This window comes from Myotis lucifugus, unplaced genomic scaffold (assembly GCF_000147115.1).
Source record: "Myotis lucifugus unplaced genomic scaffold, Myoluc2.0 scaffold_117, whole genome shotgun sequence".
In the NCBI taxonomy this organism is placed as follows: domain Eukaryota; kingdom Metazoa; phylum Chordata; class Mammalia; order Chiroptera; family Vespertilionidae; genus Myotis; species Myotis lucifugus.
Window position 1 is genome coordinate 2,921,502 of NW_005871165.1, and position 25,351 is coordinate 2,946,852.

Below are 25,351 nucleotides of genomic sequence, written 5' to 3' on the forward strand. Positions count from 1 at the left end.
CCCCTCCACAAATGAGTGACCCATCCTATATAATAAAAGGCTAATATGCAAATAGACCAAACAGCGGAACAACCAAACAACCAGTCGCTATGACGTGCGCTGACCACCAGGAAGAGCACATGGAACATGGTGGGCTGACAGGTGTCGGCCGAAGTGGGATGGTGGACCAGGTGAGTGGGGTTGCCAGATCAAGGTGGGGTGTCAGTCGCTGTCATCAGGGTAAGCTTCTGGTGGTTACTGAAAATTCTTTGCTCCCCTACGCCACAGTCCCGCCCAATGCTCGCACCTGCTTCCAGCACCGGCCCTGCTCTCACCCGCTGCTAGCACCGGAGCCACCGCTCACACCTGTTGCTGATCCCGATCACTCGGTGCCGTCAGTGAGTGTGAGCAATGGCTGCCGGCCCTGATCGCCCCTGAGGGCTTCTCCACCTCCCTCTGCTCCTGAGGGGCTATCGGGGCAGCAACTGCTGCTTGCACCCACTGCTGACACCAGCCCCAATTGCTCCGCGCCACCAGCGGGTACAAGAGGGGGGAGGATAGGGGCCAGCGCCAACAGCGTGTGGGAGTGGCGGCAGTGGGAACAGGGCTGCCGGCAGACAGGGGATTGGGCCACGGCAGGAGGGGAGGATGGGGGTGCGGAGGATTGGCCAAAACCTGCCCCTGTGCCCACCGCAGCCTTGAAGCCCACAGTTCCTTTCAAGGTGCAAGAATTCGTGCACTGGGCCCCTAGTTTGACTATAAAGATGTTAAAAAGTTAAAAGAGATTAATTTTGGCCATAGCTCCCTAGCTACCAATTTCCTGTAGATTTAGTATATCTAACCTAATGACAAGATTTTAAGTTATATATGTTAACTCAGGATTTTATTACATTTATATATAATAATGTATATATACACACATATATAACATATAACTGTATATACTACACATACATGTTTACATATGTAACATTAATATTTATCCCTTTTATTACCATATGTTCTTCAGTATATACTCAATAAATTTAACAGATTTTTAAAGGAACAGTGTGTCTAGATGAGATCTTAGAAGCATTCATGCATCATCTTCAATCATAAACTTATATGGGATACCTATATGTATAAAAAGCTGATACTGGCTCCTTGGTACAGAGCTAATAATTACTCTTATGTAACATTATGTAATGCGTTTGGAGTAACAAATTATCTCCATTAAAATGATCAGCCCATCAAAAGAAAGCTACAGAGACTACAAAGTCATCCTGGCCACAGTAATGTTTGCTATTGACAAAGCCAAAATCACAACTTATTACACTGAAGCAAATTAATCAAACTGAAATACCTGCTATATTGTAGGTGTTCTATACATTTTTGTTCAATGAATGAATGAAATAATCAATGGTTACCTTTATACACATCTACTGGATTAATAAGAAGCAAGGATATTATTTTATCTTAAAAATAACAAAACTGAAAACAAGCAAGTTTCCCATTAGATCTTATTAAGCCTATCTAATTCTTACAGATCACTAGATTAATAACTCAAATTGAAATTACCTTTATTTAATTTTAATTTACTCTAGTGAATTAAACACCAATCTTCCATGCATATGATATATGAAATATTAATCATTTTAGCAAATATGCAGCTTGAGGCAAGTTAACAATATTATAAATCTAACTTGAACTCAAAAGTGCTCTTAACAAAAGACAGAAGAGGTTCACTAAAAGCAGTAAAAATCAATTTCACTTTTATATATAAAATCAAAGGTAGAAAACACAACTTTCCCTCTACGCTAAAACTCATAAAGAAATGGTACTATTTCTAGAAAACTCATGCTTCCTGAGACCAGCCATTTTATTAGATAAACATACAAGTAGAGCTTACTTTGATTTTAGCTCCACTGAATACAACCTTGCTTTAAGCTTATTATTTTTATTTACATTTACCTTAATTTTATAAAAAGTTTTTTTCCTATTTGTATATAAATAAGTTAGGGGAAAATAACCAACACGGTTAGTTCAAATAATTTATATTTTGATGTTTAAATTACTGGAGGTCTAAATAGAAAAAATGAAAACAATTATTTAAGATCAACAAAATGTTTATATTATTTTTAGATATTAATGCCTAGCCTTTACTTTCCTGGAACTAATAATTATACTAAAGATTTTACAACTCTATTAAAACATTGTATTTTTACAAGTTCTGTAATAGGTGTACAGTAAATATTTTTAAAATGACAAGGAAGAAGCATTTCTGTTTTTTTAGGGGAATACTAGTTTCATAAGAGCTTTTTCTTATTGACTTTCAATACAGAGGTCAAAAATTTGAAGGTCTTACACAATAGCAAGTAGAATACACAACTGATGATAACTATAGTCATGTGTTTCTATAAAGATCAGAGATTTTTTTCTGTTTGTTCAGAAAGTGCGTAACAGAGATAAATATTTTAACCAAGTCATGAGTTGAAATTTGGTTGCTCAGAAAAGTCAAAGAAAAAGATAATTAATTGTTAAAACTAAGATTTTTAAATATATCTAAATTAAGGATATTAAGTGGATTTTAGTTGGTCAGCATATTGACCTAAGGCAGTGGTCGGCAAACTCATTAGTCAACAGAGCCAAATATCAACAGTACAACGACTGAAATTTCTTTTGAGAGCCAAATTTTTTAAACTTAAACTATATAGGTAGGTACACTGTTGTTAATTAGGGTACTCCTAAGGCTTAGGAAGAGCCACACTCAAGGGGCCAAAGAGCCGCATGTGGCTCGCGAGCCACAGTTTGCTGACCACTGACCTAAAGTATATACATATACAGCATATTGACATAAGGTATATACATCTACTATTGACATAAGGGGAAAGATCTACAGAATCATGGTCAAGCAATAAAGCTTTCGGGCCTAATGAACTGTTTATAGGTAATGGTGAGAAGATACTACTGCATTTGCATATGCCTTAAGTTTGTGTTTATTAGTAAATTACTAAATACTATTTTTCTGCCTCTTCACATTCTCTAGACCAACTTCTGGATATACAAAGACTTATGAGTGCTCCCAGAACAGTTATTATTATTTTTAAATTAAAGAGCTATTCTGGAGAAAAGACCTTGTTAGCTATGAAAATGTGATGCGGAAAAAGTACTAGCAATATCTTCCTTCTGCAATCCACCACCACCACCACCTGTGCCATCACAAGGACTCTCAATTAGCACCATAACAAAAGCAGATGTCCAAGATCATTTATAAAACTAGAGGCCTGATGCATGAATTTGTGCACAGATGGGGTCTGGCCAGCCCTTCCCGATGGGGGCCAATCGGGGTTGGGGCCAGATAGGGGGAGGGGACCACGGGAGGTTGGCAGGCTGGCCCCACCCCTGATTGGAGTGAGGGTGGCCGATTAGGTGTGGGGCTGGCCAGGGGGAGGGGCCATGAAAGGTTGGCTGGCCCCGCCCCTGATTGGGGTTGAGGGGGACAATCGGGGAGGAGCAAGCCAGGGGAGGGGCCGCAGGCGGTAGGCTGGAGGCCCTGCCACTGATCTAGCCAGTTGGTTGGCTGCAGTGGGCATCATAGTGACCTGTCATTCCGGTTGTCCTGGTCATTCTGGTGTTCCAGTCACTGGCTTTTTATATATATAGACTAGTGGCTTGGTGCACAAATTCGTGCACGGATGGGGTCTCTCAGGGTGGCCTGTGGGGATCAGGCCCCAGCTCACACCCCCAGCCTCGCAGCCCTGCCTGGCACCCAGCCATGACCTAGTGCCACCCCCTCACCTGCTCCACCATCCTGCCTGCGGGGGGCGATCGATCAGGGCTGGGCCCCGCGCCTGGCTCCCTCAGCACCTGAAAGCTGAGTGGCGGCCCTGCCCCCTATCGCCACCATCTGCGGGCTGATCGGTTGGGGCTGGGCCCCCTGCCCAGCTCCCTCAGCGCCTGGGAGCAGGAGGGCAGCCCCACTCGCACCCGCCTTAGCCTGGCACCGCCCACTCACTTGCTCCACCATTCTGCCATGGTCCCGCTCTCATAGGGGCCCACTGGGGCTGGCAGCGCCTCCAATGCCACCTGCTGCCAGCGCCACATCACCAACGCCCACCATGTTCCGTGCCGCCCCCTGGTGGTCAGCGCACGTCATAGTGAGCGGTTGAACTCCCAGTGGAATGACCGCCCGAGCGGACAATTTGCATATTAGGCTTTTATTATATAGGATACTTACACATATTATATCACTTAGTTCATTCCTTGTTAGGTTACCTTAGCAAGCAAGTATTATTAGCCCTAAGTAGATGACATTAATTCCCTAAGTACATAATAGAGCTAGGATAATCTCCTAGGTCTCCTGGTACATAGTTAAGTGACTTTCCCATTGTAGCACTATAAACTTGAAGTATTCGAATACCTTCATGTGCGGTTACGTGTGGTTATCTTGGTAAACAAGATAATCCCTAACCTGGGGAAAAATAATTTGCTATATACGCACAATAATAATATATTATTTTAGAATACAATGGTCACCAGCTAAAGTGTGTACTGAATTATTTGCAGATTCAAAGTCAGAGTTGAGACAGATTCATGGAATATGTGCAAGGATCAACAAAATGCTGTACTCACAAATGGAGAGACAAATGCACAGAAAAAGGAATGCAACTATATGCCACTGCTCGAACCAGCTATAGCATGCTTAAATACAATAGGTGCTAGAAGACTGAGATTGACCAACTACATAACATATCAACCTTAAAATGTGTAGCTTGACAGAATTAGGGAAGAGTAAAAAAGTATTCACTTTGCTGTCTGACAACTGAGAACAAAAACACTGACAGGAAAATATAACCTAAAATCCAGGAGAAAGACAATAATAACAGACCCAGAAATGACAGATGATAGAATTACTAGGTGTACCAGTTAATAATGCGGATTTTTTTCAATAGATGGAGTTACACATATGTTAATATATATGCGATTTGATATGTACGCTATTTTGTTGTATTGACAGCAAGCTTCAAAACTTCATATGTCAAATTTTCTGAAGGTGTTAACATCATAGATATTTTTACGGTTAAAAATGTCAAATTTCATGCCAAAAAAGAGCATTTGTGGGAAGTTTTAATTCATTACTTTATTTTGAAGAAAAATGCTGCTGAATACTTCGGGAAGCTTATGGAGAACATGCTCCATCTCAAGATACTTCTGAACGCTACTTTAAACTCTTTTAAAGTGATGATTTTGATGTGAAAGACAAAGAACATCCAGGTCAACCAAAAAAGTTTGAAGACCAATAATTACAAGCATTATTGGATGAAGATGCGTGTCTAACTCAAAAACAACTTGCAGAAAGATTAAACATTGCTCAGCAAACAATTTCCGATTGTTTACAAGCAATGGGAAAGATTTTAAAGGAAGGAAAATGTGTGCCACATCAACTGAACGAAAGACAAGTGGAAAACCGAAAAGTCATCAGTAAAATGTTGCTTCAACGGCACAAAAGAAAGTCTTTTTTGCATTGAATTATGACTGGCGATGAAAAGTGGATTTTGAGAATCCCAAATGAACAAAATCATGGGATGATCCAGGTCAAACATCAACATCGACTGCAAGGCCAAATTGCTTCGGAAAGAAGACAATGCTCTGAGTTTGGTGGGATCAGGAAGGTGTGGTGTATTATAAGCTTCTAAAACCAGGTGAAACCATTAATACTGATCACTACTGACAACAAATAATCAATCTGAACCACGCTTTGATCATGAAATGACCAGAATGTGCCAGAAGACACGACAAAGTAATTTTGCTTCATGATGACCCACCATCACATACTTCAAAACCAGTTAAAGACATGTTAAAAGATCTTGCCTGGGAAGTATTAACCCACACGCCGTATTCACCAGACCTTGCTCCTTCAGATTACCACTTGCTCTGATTGATGGCACATGCACTTTCTGAGCAACACTTCAAAACATACGAAGAAGTGGAAAATTGGGTCTCTGAATGGTTTGCCTCAAAACAAGAAAAGTTCTATTGGGAGGGTATCCACAAATTACCTGAAAGATGGGGGAAATGTGTAGCTAGCGATGGACATTACTTTGAATAAAGCACTTTTGATGTTTCTCTTGAAATTATTGTGTTTCCTTTGATTACAAAATCCGCATTAACTGATACACCTAGTACACTAGTATTAGACAATGACACTGAAAGAGTTATTATAACTATGTTCAAGTACTTAAAGAAAAACATAGTGATAAGAAAAAAAAGAACATATAGAGAAAAATGTATAGATCTAAAATCTTCACCCAAGTAAGGGAATATATCACATCTAGGAACACCTAAGAAATAAAAAATAGAAAATTGGAAAAAGAATCATTAGAGAACTTGGAAACAAAAAAATCTAACTCTTAAAATAGACACCTTAAATGGCTCAAGAAAACTTCAGATTACCACTTATCAGTATTCTATCAACTTAAATGGCCTCAGTAATGAGAATGGTCTTGAATCAATGTAATTAACTAGTAGAATCCCACAAAGACTCAGGAACTGTTGGCACGAGGAACTTTGAAAGTTAGTGTGAGTGAAGCTAAAACAAGGGTGATCAGTTGAAGATGTGTTAAGAAGCAATTCAATCCCCAGATCTCATCTCTCATTCTGTGTAATTAGAGCAATGAGACTTACACTCCAGAAGAAATGCCCTAACTTATACTAGTACTCCAGAAGAAATCTACAGGCTTAGTCTCTTGGGAGACTAAAACACAGGGTTTCTGGACTTAAGGGACCCTAGGCACAATTGAAGACAGGGACAGCACATGGAAAAACAAGGGGTAAACATGCATACTGGATACTGACATTCGTCAGCTTTCCTTCCCCAAGAGGCAAAAACTATGGCAACCAGGCCTTTACTTTCTGGGTAGAAGACTGGAAGAATCTTCTCCTGGGATTCTATCAACTCAAAATAAAGGTAGAAACATTATGAATCTCCAATAAAAGAACAGTCAGATCACTCCTACAGTAACACTTATGGCTGACAAATCCCATCTACTGGCTCTAGGTTCCTTGCTGTTAAGTAGGAATTGACAACCAAATATATTCAGTAATCATCTAAAGAAATCTCTAGATGATTACTAGAAATCTCTAGAAATATATAGATCAAAACATACACACCCACAGAAAAGAATCAACTTGGAGAAAAAAGACACTATAAAAAGAGAAAGTATAACAAAATTATTGTTGTTCTCAGAGAGCTAAGACATTGTGAAATTATCAAATAAAAAATGATTGTTATTGAGGAAAGAACCAAGATGGGGGTATACGTAAACACTGGTACTCGCCGCCTCCCACAACCGCATCAAAATTACAACTGAAATACAGAACAACCATCATTCAGAACCACCTGAAAGCTGGCCGAATGGAAGTCTAAAACTAGAGAAGTAAAGAATAAAGCACATTGAGACAGGTAGGAGGGACAGACACACAGAACGGGCTGGTCTGACACCCACATGTGGCATATTTTTAAACCAGAGGGATATTTCCACTGCAGAGGCCTCCTCTGAGAAGCAAGGGGTCCCAGCCCTACAGAGCTGAGAAGAGAAGTCCCTGTAACTTTAGGCTGTAAAAACCAGCACAGATTCTGGCTGAGTGACAGGGAGGTTGCTGGAGATCCAGGCAGGCCCTCTTAAAGGGCCGGCATATGGACTTACTTGGATTCGATCCCTCTGAGCTCCAGTGCTGGGCAGTGGCATTGGGAGAACCAGAAACATACTGGAAGGAACTGGATTGTCTGGCATCGGGGCAGGAACTCAGGGGTAGCTTTCTCCCAGATGGAAGTGCTCATAGGGTTCATTGTTCCTGTGCTGGGACCTCCCCCATCCCAGAGCTGACTGGCAGCCATATCTGAGTTTCCATCATCATGGCTCATACTGTTCACTTCACCCTGGTGATTCCCTGAGACCCCATCCCATCCAACTTACAGCCCTACCCAAGCTGTCTGTAGTGGCATTTCCATATGAATGGCTTGTCCTGGCTCAGGCTTCAGACTTTCCTAAAATCTCTCAAACAAGCAACAGCTCATGTCAGCGTGCCCCATACTTATGATCCGGCACTAGCACCAGCCTGCTTGGCCTCACCTGGGCATTTACAAACCCAGTACAAATAGCAGCCATCTATAGATTGCTTGGTAACTCCTGCTGGGTGGCCCCAGGCAGTGGCTAACTTTGCACCTACTGGGAAGCCCCAGAGCCAGTGCACCTGGTGGACAGCTTCAGACCATACAAGATTACAACTCTACACATCCACAAGAGACACACTCAAGGAAATTAGTGAGAACATCAATGACATGAAAAAGGACCAGTCAGAAATTAAGCATACACTAACTGAGATAAAGAATAATTTACAGGGAATCAACAGTAGAGTAGAGGATGCCGAGAATCCTCTACTATTTGGAATATGAAAAAGCAAAAGGCACCCAATCAGAAGAGCAAAAAGAAAAAAAGAATCCAAAAATATGAAGACAGTGTTAGGAGCCTCTGGGACAACTTCAAATGAACCAACATTTGCATTATGGGGGTGCCAGAAAGAGAAGAGAGCAAGATATTGAAAACCTATTTGAAGAAATAATGACAGAAAACTTCCCCTACCTGGTGAAAGAAATAGACTTACAAGTCCAGGAAGCACAGAGAGTCCAAAACAAGAGGAACCCAAAGAAGCCCATACCAAGACACATCATAATTAAAATAGCAAGTGTTAAGAGAGAATCTTAAAAGCAGCAAGAGAAAAACAGTTAGTTACCTACAAGGGAGAACTCATATGACTGTCAGCTGATTTCTCAACAGAAACTTTGCAGGCCAGAAGGGAGTGGCAAGAAATATTCAAAGTGATGAATAGCAAGGACCTACAACCAAGATTAATCTACCCAGCAAAGCTCTCATTTGGAAATGAAGGTCAAGATAAAGAGCTTCACAGATAAGAAAAAAAATAAAGTAGTTTATCACCACCAAACCAATATTACATGAAATGTTGAAGGGTATTCTTTAAAAGGAAGAGGAAGAGGAAGAAGAAGAAAAAGAAGTAGTAGTAGAAGAAATATGAACAATAAAATAGCAATACATATCTATCAACAACTGTATCTAAAAATCAAAATAAACGAATAAGGAATCTAATGAACAAAATAAATTGATGAATAAAATAGAATCAGAGGCATGGAAACATGGAACAGACTGACAAATCTCAGAGGAAGAGGGGTTGGGGAGAGATTAACCCAAAATCTTATATGCATATATGCATTACCTATGGACACAGACAACAGGGTGAAAGCTTGGGGCAGGGCAGGAACCAGGTAGAGGGGGGCAATGGGAAGAAAAAAAGGGGACACCTATAATACTCTCAACAATAAAAATTTTTTTTAAAAGATTGTTGTTTTTACCTGAAACCATGATCCTATTAACCAATGTCACCAATAACTTTAACTAAAAAATGATTGTTATTTTAAAAGAACCAGGGAACAAAATTAACTCATAGATATTAAAAATATGACAGAAAAAAAATAAAAATAAAAATATGACAGCAAAAGGAAATTGAAGAAAAATGAAGAAATCCACCAAAAAGTGGGGCAAAAAGACAAAGACATCGAAAAGAAAATTATTTTGTATAAAATAATTTTATATAAAAAGAAAAAAATTAGAGGGTTAATCCAGTGTGGTCAATATCTAAATAATAGGCATTTGTTAAAGAAAAGACAGTGAAAATTAGGGAAGGAAACCATCAACTAAGTAATTGAAGGTAATTCTCTAGAACAGAAGGATATGAGTTTTCAGATTAAAAGAGTCCACCAATAACCAGGCACTATGAAGCAAAACAGACCTATACCAAGGCACATCATTGTGAAATTTCAGAATACGGGGGACAAAGAGAAGATCTTACAAGCTCACAGACAGAAAACAGTAATTCACAACAAAGGACCAGGAATTGGATCAGTTTTAGCTTTTCAAAAGCAATCCCGAAAACTATAAGACAATGAAACAATGTTCTCATTATTCTGAAGGGAAATTATTTCCAACTTAAAATTCCATTCCAACTATTAAGTATTATAGTAAACGTGCAAGATCTCAAGGCATGTATGGCCTCAAAAATTGTACTCTTATTATTCACTAGAGGCCTTGTGCACAAATTCGTGCACCAGTGGGGTCCCTTGGTCTGACCAGCGGGATCGGGCTGAAACCGGCTCTGACATCCCTTGAGGGGTTCCGGAATGCAAGAAGGCCCAGGCCAGGCCAAGGGACCCCACCAGTGCACGATCAGGGCCAGGGAGGGATGCAGGAGGTTGGCCAGCTGGGGAGGGACCGCGGGAGGGCTCCAGTGCGTATCTGGCTCATCTCACTAAGTCCCTGGTCCGCCGTATCCCAGCAGCAAGCTAACCTTCCGGTTGGTGCATCTGCCCCCTGGTGGTCAGTGCATGTCATAGCGAATGGTCGATCGGTCAACCGTCTGCTCCCTGGTGGTCAGTGCACGTCATAGTGAGCAGTTGAGCTGCCTTAGCATATCATTAACATAGTATGCTTTGATTGGTTGAACTGATGACGGGACAACCGGTCACTTAGCATATTAGGCTTTTATTATATAGGATTCTTTCCTCAGGTTTCTGCACAAATGTGTATCAGCAAGGCTCTTCTTGACACCTTTTATAAAAGAACAAATCTTCATCCCCATCCTGGCTTTTGTGTCCTCCTTCTCTGAAACACTGGAATAATAATTTTCTTTTAATCCCTCCAACCTGAAACTCTCTCACTAAAATATAATCTCCAAGAGGACAAGGACTATCCATGTTCACTGATGTGTTCTGAGCACAACAGATTCTCAGTAAACAATACTGCTTCCACAGGAATAAATAAATAAATTTATACTAGTAGACAATGGAGCAATAGTACAATCACAGTATCTATTCAAATATGAGGATAAAGTGTAGGCATTTTCAGAAACACAGATCTTACTCACTAAGTGCTTTGTGAAAGCAGAAAGAATATTCTTCAAAATAGGAAGAAAAGATTATTCCCTATATGGACTATGGTTTTCTGATTTTATCCTAAGTAGGATATCTATCCCTCTTACTACCTTAATTAGCAGATAAAATCTATCTCTGGTACTCCCCTTTCACAAAGAAATAGCTTACTCTTAATTAATTCAATCTTATTGAGATTCCTTAATATTATGATTCACTTAGTGGAAATTCATCCTGAAAGAAGCAGAAAACACAGACTTCCAAAAGCCTCACATGAATAGAATTTGGCTAGGTATGGTTATGGCCAGATCAGAATAGCTGATGCTTCTCCCTCCCTTCACTGTAGCCTAGCTGCAGCTGCAGCTGCCAGACATGGGAGAGGCTCACTGCTCACAGCACAGAATGTCGGCTTTGAACCTAGAGGCAGGCTGCCAGTCATCTGCAGGAGATAGCTGAAATTAAAATAGAAGTTAATGGAAAAACTCGACTACTTTTTAAAACGTGTCTATTTAATTAAGGCCTGTTAAGCTTATATTTCCAAATATATAATGCTTAAAAATATATTTAGTCATCTTTGACTAATCCATTTCATTCACCAAATATTCACAAACTAAACTTTGTTTCCTGAAATTTACATACATCAGCTTTTTAGACCTAGAAAATTGACTATGATCTCTTCTACTGCAGTGGCTAAGTCACTCATTTCTTTTTTTTCTTTTAAATCCCAGCACTAGTCACAGTATCAAGCACATAGTACTTAATGAACTCATCCATACAACCCCCTCATTTTCAGAGACACTAAAGTTCAGAAACATGTGGCTAGCTCCAGAGGTTTATTTAGAAGTTAGAACTAGGACTACCACACAGACCTTATTCCAGACTTTTCTTTTAATGTCTAATCCAATTCAAACAAAGATGTGGGGGAAAGCAACAATTGATTTTTGAATCGTGAATCATGCTGGCTCTTTTATGTAGTTACTAGTTTCCCTAAAAGTTAACCAGAAAGATTTACAAATAATCCAATTAGATCTGACCTCTTCAAAGGTAACAATTTTACATGCATCTAATAAAAATTCAAAAGAAAAGATCCTAAATTTTATATCCAAGGACAGTCTATTTAATCTGCATGAATTCAACATTTGCATACCCATTCTGAAATATACACAGATTTAATCTTTCTGCAGACATCTAGCATCCTCAGACATGTGAAACCAACATTCGCCTATACATCTGCACAGTAGATCATGTTCAGTTAATAAAGCTCATACAAGATAGGATGGGGCGGTACATAGGGGCTGCATCATTATACAAATTCTATACCGAAGGCACTGGGTATATATAAAAGCCTAAGCGACTGTTCGACTGGTAGTTATGATGTGCAATGACTACCAGGGACGCTCAATGCACAGGCATGGAAACGGAACTGACTGATGAATCTCAGAAGAAAGGGGGGAGGGGGAAGGGCGGGAAGAGATTAACCAAAGATCTTATATGCATACTAGAGGCCCTTGGCCTGGCCTGCAGGGATTGGGTTGAAAGTAGCAGTCCAACATTCCCCGAGGGGTCCCGGATTGTGAGAGGGCGCAGGCCAGGCCAAGGGACCCCACCGGTGCATGAATCTGTGCACCGGGCCTCTAGTTTTAAGTATAAAACTGACAGATCTGCATTTTAGAAAGATCTTTGACAGCAACATGAAAGATGATTTAGGAGACAAAACTGTAGGCAAAGAGACCTTAGGCTGCTTGCTCAAGTAATTCAAGTAAGAAATGATGAAGGTCCAAACTAAAGGGATGATGGAACAAATAGAAGAAGTGAGTACAGATGTAAGCAGTACTGCAACTAGGATCCTGGTTAATAATTTAAAAACCCAAAGAACTAAAATGTAAAGTAGAATCTTCAAAGTTTATTGAAACTCATAATAAAAGGCAAAAAAACAACTTTTCTAACATTATCTTCATGCTGTTAAGATAGTAACCAAGGCCACCAAATTTGTCCTTTAGATTCTCTGAGTAACTGTCTAAAGGTATTTTGGCTAAAACAAAGCCCCCCTTTAATCCCAGAGCCAGCATCCTAATATGTTACCATTGAAAGGGAAAGACAGGAAATGAATCAATAAACCCCAGGCACATGCTTGGCCTGGAAAGACACAGCATATCAAGGAGCAGAAATCTGAAAACAAAGGCTATGGGTAATTAATGACCAGGCCGGAAACTGCTGACTGCCGGTTTAATTGTTTGAATAGTGCCCAAATTGTCTGATGAGGTGACCACCCTAAGACTTTTGTACCATTTACTGCCTATGACCACATGGGCAAACATGAGAAATAGTTCTAAAGAATTCAGGAATCTTGAATAACTTTTATTAATCACACCTATGATTCCAAAGAAAAATTTTAGAGTTAAAACCTTATAATATTTATAAACTAGTGTCCCAGTGCATGAATTCATGCACATTGAAAAGAAATTAACTAGAAGAAATATATTAATATCTCTATTCACCCTTCCTCTATAATAGAAGTGTCAACCAAATTCACAATCGACAATGACAGATCGAAACACACACATGCGATTGGCGCCAGTGAGAGCTTTATATCCTATACTAGTAGCCCTGCGCAGGAATCTGTGTGCCAGTAGGTCACTGCCGCCCTCCTGTAGCTCTCTGCCTGCTGCCCCTCCCTCCTGTAGCTCTCCACCCGCTGCCCCGCCCTCCTGTAGCTCCCCCTGCACCCCCTCATAGCTTGCTGCCCTGCCCCCTCTTAGCTCTCTGCAGCTCACTTGTACCTCACTGGCCCACCCTCCTGCTGATCTGTGATCTGGTCATGATGCGCTTGGTTGTTATGCATCAGGGTGTAATGGTTAATTAGTATACTCCTCTCTTATTATATCTACACTAATAAAAGACAAATATGCTAATTGACCATAACTTTGTTATGCCCTAAGTCACACCCACCAGCCAATCAGAGCGACTATATGCAAATTAACCCAGCCAAGATGGCGGCCGGCAGCCACGGAGCTGGAGCAAGCAGGAGACTTGATTGCCCAGGCGATGGAGAAAGCCAAGCTTCCCGCCTGCCGTGAACCGGCTGGGTCTCCACTCATGGCAACAAAGTTTCAATTATAGAAGATAAACAAATCCCAGATACCTGCTTCCAGCCAGCCGCCACTGGGAGCTTGGGTGGCTGGGGGTTGTGGCCAGCCTGCAAACAGCCATCATCCCCTCACCCAGGCTGGCCACACCCTCATGGGGTGAGGGTCCCCTCTGGGGGGCTTAGCCAGCCTGCAACGGCCCTCAGCCCCTCAACCAGACTGGCTAGGCACCCCAGCAGGACCTTCCACCCTGAAGGGGCTGTGGCCAGCCTGCAAACAGCCATCAGCCACTCACCCAGGCTGGCCAGGCACTCCTATATAATAAAAGGGTAATATGCAAATTGAGCCTAACAGCAGAACGACTGGGAATGACTGGTCACTATGACACATACTGACCACCAGGGGGCAGATGCTCAATGCAGGAGCTGCCCCCTGGTGGTCAGTGCACTCCCACAGGGGGAGCTTTGCTCAGCCACAAGCCAGGCTGATGGCTGCCAGTACAGCAGTGGTGGTGGGAGCCTCTCCCGCCTCCTCAGCAGCGCTAAGGATGTCCGACTGCAGCTTAGGCCTGCTCCCTGCTGGCAAGTGGACATCCCCTGAGGGATGCTGGGCTGCCAGAGGGATGTCTGACTGCCAGCTTAGGCTCAATCCCCCAGGGAGCGGGCCTAAGCCAGCAGGTGGTCATCCCCCGAGGGGTCCTAGCCTGGGAGAGGGCACAGGCTGGGCTGAGGGACCCCCCTCGCCAAGTGCACAAATTTTTGTGCACCGGACCTCTAGTAGGATAATAAAGAGCTAATATGCTAATTAGACCAGACAGCAGAATGACCGTCTGGTCATCCAGACGACCTTCCGGACGAAGCCAGGGCAGCTGTGAGGGCCAAGGCAGCCGGGGCTGTAAAGGCCTACCCTTGTACGAATTTTGTGCATCGGGCTTCTAGTATATAGATGAACTTGCTTAATTAGACCTGCTTTCTGATTTAGCTAAACTTTTTTCAGCCCAGTGAAGCACCTCAACTTCTCTTTCAGGTAATTGTCAGCTACACAACAATAAATATCAACACAAAGCAGATTATTATTGTAGATCACGCAGGGAGAACAAAGGGTAAAATATTTAACTGCAGCAGTGTTTGACTATATTCTGCGCAGTGAGAAAACCTGAAGTCATTTTCAAGGTCCACCATTTCTTACTTCTTTTCAGTCGGGTCAAGTTTCTAAGCTTTCTAACTCTCCGTTTTCTGGCTAATAAAAAGAAAATAGGATTCCACTGAGTCTCCTATCTACCTACTCCAGGACTTCTGTGAGGATCAAATGAGATGAGGCACGGGAAAATGCTTCACAGACATTTGGTTACAGTGTAAAATGTTTCCACCTGGCTATAATCCAAGTCATGTTCCCAGGCTGAAGAAACTCCAAGGAGGCTAGTCGCTAGGGAGAGGAAGCTGGGCATTGCTATGTAACATCATCACCCGGACAGACACTTAGCATATTAGCTATATATATATATATATATATATATATATATATCCTAATGCTCTTTTCAGCAAATTCATTTGCCATGACATATTAATACCCTTCAGAAATGAGCATCAATGACTACATAAGAATTAGAAAACAAAAATTATTCAGATTAAATGTATATGCCCTTACTTACCTTTATACTAGGGAGGTATGGAGTTGGAAGAATGTAAGTGCAGACTGGTAACTACCAGTAAGTACTCAAAAACTGCTCAGTATACTAGAGTAAGCCAGTTTTCTCCCTTGATTCAGTTAGCATTTCCTCTCTCATGTTTATCTTCGGAAGTATAAACCAACAGAAAAGTTCTTTCAAAAACTGAACAAAGAAGTAACTCAGACTACTTAACCTGGCAGTGTTCTCCTGTTGGCTTCACTAAGTAAATAAGGGATATGAAGCCAAACTAGACTATTACGTCATTCATTCAACAGGTGTTTATAAAAAGCTGTGTATTATGCTAAGTCCTCAGCAGAAACTTACAATCTAGTAGAGATAAAAAGATACACATAAAGATTTTAAATGACAATGAAAAGCAATAAGGTAGATAAATTCTAAAATGAGTTGTGCAGCCTGGCCCCTGTGGCTCAGTGGTTGAGCATTGACCCATGAACCAAGTGGTCACAGGTTCAATTCCAGGTCAGAGATCATGCCCAGGTTGTGAACTTGATCCCCAATAGGGGGCATGCAGGAAGCAGCTGATCGATGTTCATCAATGTTTCTATCTCTCTCTTCCTCTCCTTCTAAAAATCAGTAAAAAGATATTTTAACCCTTTGCACTCCGAACCATTCTGGACATTGGCTACCAGCTACTCGACGCTACTTTGTGGCGGAAACGTGCATTTACAGACCCTCGTATTATTTAGTATAATTTTGGAACCAAGTAACGTATTATAATGATATTGGACTTATATGAATTGGGTGACATCGAGGAATGTATATTTGCAAAAAAAACCAATATTTTATTGTTTATAATTTTGTACAGTATGATAAGTTTTGTAACACTCCCCAATATGCATTGCAGGCTGATTAGTGCATGTTTGACAGTAATAAGTGGTTTGACGCCTGCCACCAGGTGTTTTCCTGTTAGAACACATAATGCAGTCCCGTTTTCTTTGTCCCACATCGGGAATATGCAGTTTATTGTTTAATCCGACACAAAACCCACTGACATTTCTTGTATATATCTTAGTAATTTTACGATATTTTGATTTAATTTCTTGTGCCATTTCAAGATAAAACTTCAGGGAAACATGCATGTCTCAAAAAGTTGCGTTGAAATAACTCAATTCCCCGTAATCACTAATAAACTGCAATGTCCCCTGAGAGGGGACATCCGAGTGATATGCTAGAATTCCGATGTCCCCTGAGAGGGGACAGCGGAGTGCAAAGGGTTAAAAAATAATAAAATGAGTTGTGCAGGAAAGAGAACTAAGAGGAAATCAATGTGGATAGAACTGAGAAAGACTTTACTGAAGGATGGAACTTCAGGTAGGCCTCTAAAAAAGGGAAGATTTGACTACGTGGAAAGCAAAGGGCTTTCTAGGTCTCCAGATCAACATGAGCACAGATTTGGAATCAGAAATTTACATGCTCTGTTTTGAAAACCAACAAGGTGATAAGCCTAGTTATGGGTTTTGTGGCCATTAGATTAGATTTGGTCATTAGATTTGGTATGAAGTCCACTGGCCAGTTTCCAAAGTACTGAAGACAGGGGCTCAAGAGCTTCCTGCATCCATTATAGTGGATAAAACTATTACATACTTTGCCTATTTCTAATTTTAATGAGAACATTAAATTAATGATATCTATCAAATTCAATTCAATTAACTGACATGCTTAAGGCAAAGTAGGGAGGTTAGAGAATCCTTCAGGCAGAAGAAACAGTAAGGTGCCAAGTTACTAAGACAGAAGAAACCTGTTAAATTCAAAGAACTTTAAGGAAGCATATAACCAGTTAGTATAGTGGAGTTAGTAAAAGCTCAGCCTTTGAAGTCAGACTAAGGCTTACTGGTAAGTCTTGGTTATGCCACTTAAGGCTTACTTGCTCTATGACGTGGGCAAATTATTTAACCTCTCCATGCCTCAGTTTCTCTACTGTAAAATAGAGATATTGATAAGTCCCCAACTTATTTAAGGGTTTATGTATATGTACAGGAGTTAGCATAATGCCTAGCATGTGGTAAATGTTCAAGAAATGATAACCTTCATTGCTATTGTATTTAAGGTCAGGGTGTATAGAGTGTAATCATCCTTCTTGGCTTTGTTAAGAATCCTGAACTTTATTCTAAAAACAATAAAAGCCCCTGAAACAGGTTTAATCAGATTTTTTGTTTTAAAAATATGGTGTAATTAGTACTTCTTATAAGAAACCCCAAAGGAAAAATATACTACTAAAAAAAGTTTTCTTTTCTTTGAGGGATATGCACCTGTCTTTCTCTGAGATAAAATTCTGTAAATGACTACATATTACTTTCACTGTGACATCCAGAAAGATTAGAGCCATATCTGAAGCTCCTGGGCCCTTACTGCCTGCACTTTTGTGTTCCCTTCCCCCACAGCTCATGATTATTTCCTACTGTTCTATGCATTTTCTGAATCACTTCTTTATTCTTATTTATACTTTAGAATTATTGTTTTTGTAGTATTCTTCTTTGAAGCTACTTTAGCCATTTATAGAATGAGGTGCAATCTAACCAAACAAAAATAAAGGCGTAAACACCACAGCCCCATAATGCACGAATCATGCATTATAGATGCAGTCCCAGCATGCCACCCAAATCACTCTTTTGCTGTAAACCTAGTCAGATGAGGCAAGAAAACCAGATGGCACAGGGACCCTTCTATGCAAAGAAAGAGCAGCTGAGGAGTACAGAAGGCCCTTCCTGCACGAGCGGGCGCAGTTAGGGCAGTTAGTGCCAGCAGCAGCAGAGAACTGGAAAGTGTCAAGCTGCTGGGAAGTTATGTATCAGATCAAGGCTGGCGTTTTTATTTTTTGTTTATGAATGTTTTCTCCCAAAAGTACTTCACTTCGTCATAACCTTCATTGCTCTACTGTTCTATTTTTTTCAGCTCAAAACCCTTTGTTGCTTCATTTATCTCCCTCCTCAACTTGGATCTCACTGTCAGCTATTTCAACTCTCACCTCTTTGGCCACAGCAACTCCTAGGTGCCTTTGTCCTTCTACCATTCCAGTCCCCAGCCTGGGTCATTCATATTGTCTACTTCTCCTCCTGGGCTGGAAAGCATTGCTGACTGTGAGTCTATCAGGAACTCCCTCACTGCTAATTATCAATGCTTTCATTCACCACTTGACTATCATATGAGTACCACCAGCTGTTCTAAACCTTTCCCCACACTATAGTGTGTAATGTACTGGCTCCTTCCCTGGTGCCTCATCTGCTACATTACAGAATGAATGAAATCTCTTCTATATGAAAAAACTCATTTTCCTTCTATATATTTCACCCCAAAGCACCTTTGTAGCAAAGTGCCACTTGGTTTTCAGGATACTGCATTCTCTTGGTTTTCTTCCATGTCTCCTTTGCTGGTTCCTTCTCTTTTAATGTTTGAGTGCCTCAGGGATCAGACAGTGGTGCCTTCCCTAATCATACTCACTACTTAGGTGGTGTTCATCTGTCAGAAGTCCTACTGATTCCACTTTTAAAACACTGTAAGTCTGACCACTTAGCACTACGTGCAGCACTACCACCCTGGTCTAAGCCAGCATCATCTCTCACTTCGACTGCTGCAGCAGCTTCCTACCTGGTTTCCCAGTTTCCACCCTTGCTTAATACACTCTATTCTCAACACAGAAGCCAGAAGGATGCTTTTAAAATGTTAAATTAGATGAAATCACTTCTTTGTTCAAGCACCTCTAACGGTTCCCTCATTTTAACAAGAACCGAAGTCCTTCCAATGGCCTACAAAGCCCCCAACCTCCCGCACTCCTGCCTCCCATTTACCTTTTTGACCTCCTCTCCTACTATTCTTTCTTCTTGTTCACTCTTGCTCTTCCTTCTTGTTTGCTTTTCTCTCGCCATGCGAATATCCCTGCTATTCCTTGAACACACCAAACATTGCTGCCTCAGGACCTTTCATTTACTCTTCCCTCTCCCCGGGTCACCCTCTTATCTATATACTGAGATTTCTAATTTTTGCTCAAATATCAGTTAGACCTTCCCTGACCACTCTATTTAATATTGTAATCAACTTCCCCACTCCTCATGCTCCTCTCCTTGCTTTATTATTTCCACATATTAACATCTAATATACTACACAATTTTCTTATTTTATTTATTGTCTCTCTCCCCCCATTAGTATGTAAAGCTTATGAGAACAGGGATTTTTGGCTGTATTCTTCTTTGTGGTATTCTCACCACATAGAACAGTGTGAGACACATAGTTGGTTTTCAATAAAGATTTCCTGAAAGACTGAGTGACTGAGTGAATGTAAGAAAGAAAAGGAAAGAAAAAAAAAAAGGAAGAAACTTGCCCAAAGCAATGCAACAATTAATATAGTGCAGCTAGCATTATATGGTATAGCCAGATCTGCTTGACTTCAAAGCCCATACCATCTATCTCTATATATAAAAGCCTAAGTGACCGTTACGACTGGACAACTGGCCGGTAGCTATGATGTGCATTGACCACCAGGGGGAAGACGCTCAATGCAGGAGCTGCCCCCTGGTAGTCAGTGTGCTCCCACAGCCAACCTCCCATGGCTGGCCAACCTCCTGCAGTCCCTCCCCACCGGCTGGCTGGGTGGTCAGTGTCCTCCCACAGCCAACCTTCCATGGCCGGCCAACCTCCCATGACCCTTCCCCCTGGCCGGCCAACTTTCTGTAGTCCCTCCCCCTGGCCAGCCAACCTCCTGCGGTCCCTCCTCCCAGCCGGCTGGGCCCAATCGGTCCCGATCGGGACTGGGCGAGATGGCCCCAATCAGCCCCGATCACCGGCCAGGTCAAGGGATCCCACCCATGCACGAATTTGTGCACTGGGCCTCTAGTTCTATTATCACATCAGTTAATAAGTCAATCTGAGAAAGACAAATATCACATGATCTCACTTATTTGTGGAATCTGATGAACAAAATGAACTGACCAACAAAATAAGACCCAAAGCATGGAGGCTTGGAACAGACTGATATACCTTTATGTGAGGGGTTGGAGGGATGAGAAGAGATAAACCAAAGAATTTATATACTTATATGCATTGCCCATGGACATGGGCAACAGGGTAGTGAGGACCTGGGGTGGGGAGTAAAGGGGGAGAAAATGGGAGATATTTGTAATAATATCAACAATAAAAATATATTTTAAAAAAAGAAGATCCTAGTTAAAAGAAATACCTTAAAAGTTTAAATGAGCTCAATAAGCATTATCATAAAAAAGAGAAAAAAATAAGTAAAAGAGGCAAGATAACTGTCTCCTGAAATACAATTAGAACATAAAACACTGAACATCAGTCAAAGAAGAAGAGTGATCTTTGAGAGACAGGAAATAAATGAGGAAAGACCAGTGAATGCCTTGAGAAAGTGTGCAGGTCACAACATAGTGAGCAGAAACCCAGCAAAGTCCTTGAGTTGAAGAGACAGAGCTGAGAGTCTAGAAAGAAAAAGGCCAATAGACACTACAAAATGGAGTACCAGAGAAGAGAGAGCTACACATGGATAGAACACTAAAGTTCCACAGAGGGTCCCCCCTTCAGCTTTTAGGAGTCTACTAATTGGTTCATGTGTGTGAAAAAACTACCAGAGACCAAAGAAAGAACCATCTGAGAGGATTATAGAGAATAGTGCCTGGTACCAGGAATAGTGCCTGTTCCTACTGGCCAGGCTAGAAAAAAACAAAACCCAGAATTTATGGGGCCTTACAGTGGGAAATAATTAGACCTAGACTGAGTACTGCTCCAATCATAAAAGAAAGACCCAAAATGGATCAAACTTTCCAAATAATTTAACTACATATCCGAACAAAGATTAAGTTGAGTTATAGAAATATAAAAATATGTGGCAACCAGTAAGATAAAATTGACAATGTCTGCCATCCAATCAAAGACTAGCAGGCATGTAAAAAAGCAGGAAAATATAACCAAAATTGAGGAGATATATCAACCATTCAAATCTGATCCAAAACTGATAGAGATGCCAAAATTAGGGGACATGGAATTAAAAGTTATTAAAACTGTACTCCATATGTTCAAAAAGCTAACTAAAGACATTAAAAAAAGCCCTAATCAAGTTTATAGAGCTCAAAATGACAATGTCCGAGGATAATGAATTAACTGGATGAGATTAATGGCAGATTAGACATTGTAGAAGATTAGTAAACTTAAAGACACAGAAATAGCAACCATCCAAAATGAAATACAGAGAGAAATAAGAATTTTTTAAAATGGAAAAGCACATCAGTGAGCTGTGGGAGGATTTCAAGCAGCCTAATATATGTATAATGGGAGTCTCTGAAGAAAAGGAGAGTGAGCCAGAAAAATCAGTTAAAAAAATAATGGCTGAAAATTTTCTGAATTTGATGGAAACTACATTCACAAATCCAAGAACTTCAGTGAACACCAAACATAAGAATCATGAAGAAAACCACACAAAGGCACATCATAATCAAATTATTGAAACCAGTGATATCAGAAAATCTTAAAAGCAGCCAGAGAAAAAAGGCACATTACATACAGAGACATAAAGAAAAAGATGACAGCAGATTTCTTGTCAGAAGTAATGCAAATGAGAAGAAAATGGACAAACGTCTCTAGAGTACTGAAGGAAAAAAGTCAACCTACAAATATATATACCCAGTACAAATATCTTTCAAAAACAAAACAAAATAAGATTACTTTAATTTAATTTTGTTGTTGTTGTTAATCCTAACATGAGGATATTTTCCCATTGATTTTTAGGGAGAGTGGAAGAGAGAGGGAAAGACAGAGAGAAACATCAATGTGAGAAAAACACATCGATTGGTTGCCTCCTGCATGAGCTCCGACAGGGGAAGAGCCTGCAACCAAGATATGTGCCCTTGACCAGAATCAAACCTGGGACCCTTTGGTCCACAGGCCAATGCTCTATTCACTGAGCAAAACCAGCTAAGGCTAAGATTATTTTAGACATATGAAAGCTGAAAGATTTAATCACCAACAGATCTGCACTACAAGAAATGGTAAAGAAAATCCTTCAGGCAAAAGAAAAATGACACCAGATGAAAATAATGTATCTACACATAGGAATGAAAATGAAAGCATGTATCTACATATAGGGATGAGACAATGATATCTCCACTGCTAAATATGTAACAGTTTTTAAAAATTTGAAGTGTCTTTAAAACTAACTTTTCAGACAAAAACAACACTATGTTTTATAAAATAGGTATAAGAAAAATGTATGACAAGAACATAAAGACCAAAAAGGCAAAAGAGAAGTATATTATTGTAAGGTTCTTATACTGTATGTGAAGTGCTGAATATTACTTAAACGTAGACTATAAGTAAAAAACCTGTATATGGATGTTCATTGCAATTCATGAGTAATAGCCAAAAACTGAAACCAACCCAATGTCTATCAACACAGGAATGGATAAGCAAATTGGAGTAAATTCATACAATAGGATCTACTAACAATAGAAAAAAATGCTGATTCGTAAAACAAAATGGATGAATCTTAAAATAATTATACTGAGAGAAAGAAACCAGACAAAGAGCACATACTGTATGATTACATTTATATAAACTCTAGGAGACACAAACTAATCCTCAGAGTCAGAGAACAGATCAATGGTTGCTTGGTGGTGATGTGGGACAATACAGATTACAAAGCGCACAATAAACTTTTAAGAGTGATGGATATCTTGATTGTGGTGATGGTTTCTTTCACATATGTAAAACTTATTAAATTGTACACATTAAAATATGTGTAATTTATTGTATATAAACTATTCCTCAATAAAGCTGCTTAAAAAACAATTTTGGACTTAAATTTAGGTTAAAAACAAAAAATATTTAGACTATCTACAGTGCTCTGGCTCCACAGAGTAAAAATAAAATAGATGAAAGCTAGAACTAATAAAATACTTATAATTTTTAAGGGCTAAGTTGGATCACAGAAACCAACTACTCAAATACTTTCTTATTAAAGACTAGAGGCCTGGTGAACGAAATTTGGCATGGGTAGGGTTCCTAGGCCTGGCTAGCGATCAGGGCTGATCAGGGCCTTCTGGCTGCCGGCCAGGGCCTCCCTTCCCCAAGCTGCCGGCCGGGGTCTTCCTTCATTCTGCACTGCCCCCTGGTGGCCAGCACATGTCATAGCGAGCATCGAACTTCTGGTCTCCCAGTTGAACTCCCGAGGGGACACTTTGCACATAAGCCTTTTATATCCTACTAGAGGCCCAGTGCACGAAATTTGTGCATGGGGGGTGGGGAGGGGGGTGGGTTCCCTCAGTCCAGCCTGCACCCTCTTCAATCCGGGACCCCTCGGGGGATGTCCAACTGCCGGTTTCGGCCTGGGGATCAGGCCTAAACTGGCAATCGGACATCCCTCTCACAGTCCTGGACCGTTGGCTCCTAATCGCTCACCTGCCTGCCTGTCTGGTCACCTCTAACTGCCTTCTTCCCCTGCCGGCCTGATCGCCCCTAACTGTCCCCTGCTGGCCAGATCTCCCCCAACTGCTGTCCCCTGCTGGCCAGATCTCCCCCAACTGCTCCCTCCCTGCCAGCCTGGTCACTCCTACTGCCCGCCCCCGCTGGCCTGGTCGGCCCCAAATGGCCCTTTTCCCCCCCCCCCCCCCGCTGGCCTAGTCGCCCCATGCAGCCTGCTGTTCAGTCGTTTGGTCGTCCCTCACTAATCCCCCTGCTGGCCTGGTCGCCCCACGCAGACTGCTTGTTCAATTGTTTGGTCATCCCTCACTATCCCCCCCTGCCGGTCTGCTCACCCCACGCAGCCTGCTTCTTCAGTTGTTTGGTCGTCCCTCACTAACCCCCTGCCCGCCTGGTTGTAGGCAGCCATCTTGTGATGGCGTGAGGGTTAATTTGCATATTACCTCTTTATTATATAGGATATATTCTATAATAATAAAAGCGTAATATGCTAATTCGACCAGACGTCCTTCCGGATGACCTTCTGGATGAAGCTGGGGCTGGGAAGGAAGCCTGGGTCCCGGGTGCCAGAGGGAAGCCAGTGCCAGCAGCCGGAGGAAGGAAGGCCTACTTTTGCATGAATTTCGTGCATCGGGCCTCTAGTATATAATAAAAGCCTAATATGCAAATTGTCCCCTGGGGCAGTCATTCGACAGGAAGACCAGGAGTTTGACCGCTCACTATGATGTGCGCTGACCACCAGGGGGAGGTGCGGAACATGGCGGGTGTCGACAATCGAACTTCCAGTCTCCTGGTCGAACTCCCGAGGGGATACTTTGCACATTAGCCTTTTATATCCTATCCTATCTAATAAAGAGGCAATATGCTAATTGACCCTCACACCATCGCAAAGATGGCGGCGCCCACAGCCACAAGATGGAGGCACCAAGTCCCCTCAGCCCCGCCCCGGCGCCTGTCTCTGGAGTCCCCCAGTCCCCTCAGCCTCCTGGCCACCCAGGGCCAACCCAAGGCACAGGCAAGCCTCAGATGGCAGCTGCCCAGCCGACGCCTGAGGCGCAGGCAAGCCTCAAATAGCAGCTGCCCAGCTGCCCAGGGCCAGCCCAAGGTGCAGGCAAGCCTTGGATGGTGGCTGCCGGGCCACCCGAGGCTCAGGTAACCAGGGCTGGCCAAGGCTTGCGCTGCCGGCAGTGGCAGCAGCAG

The 25,351-nt window shown here is 41.6% G+C and overlaps 1 protein-coding gene across 2 annotated transcripts in view; it reads right to left on the reverse strand.

Annotated features, from left to right (window-relative positions):
• The window catches only part of SIK2 (salt inducible kinase 2), a 123,482-nt gene that overhangs the window by 82,222 nt on the left and 15,909 nt on the right, over positions 1-25,351 (reverse strand). The gene's annotated exons all lie outside the window — the stretch shown is intronic.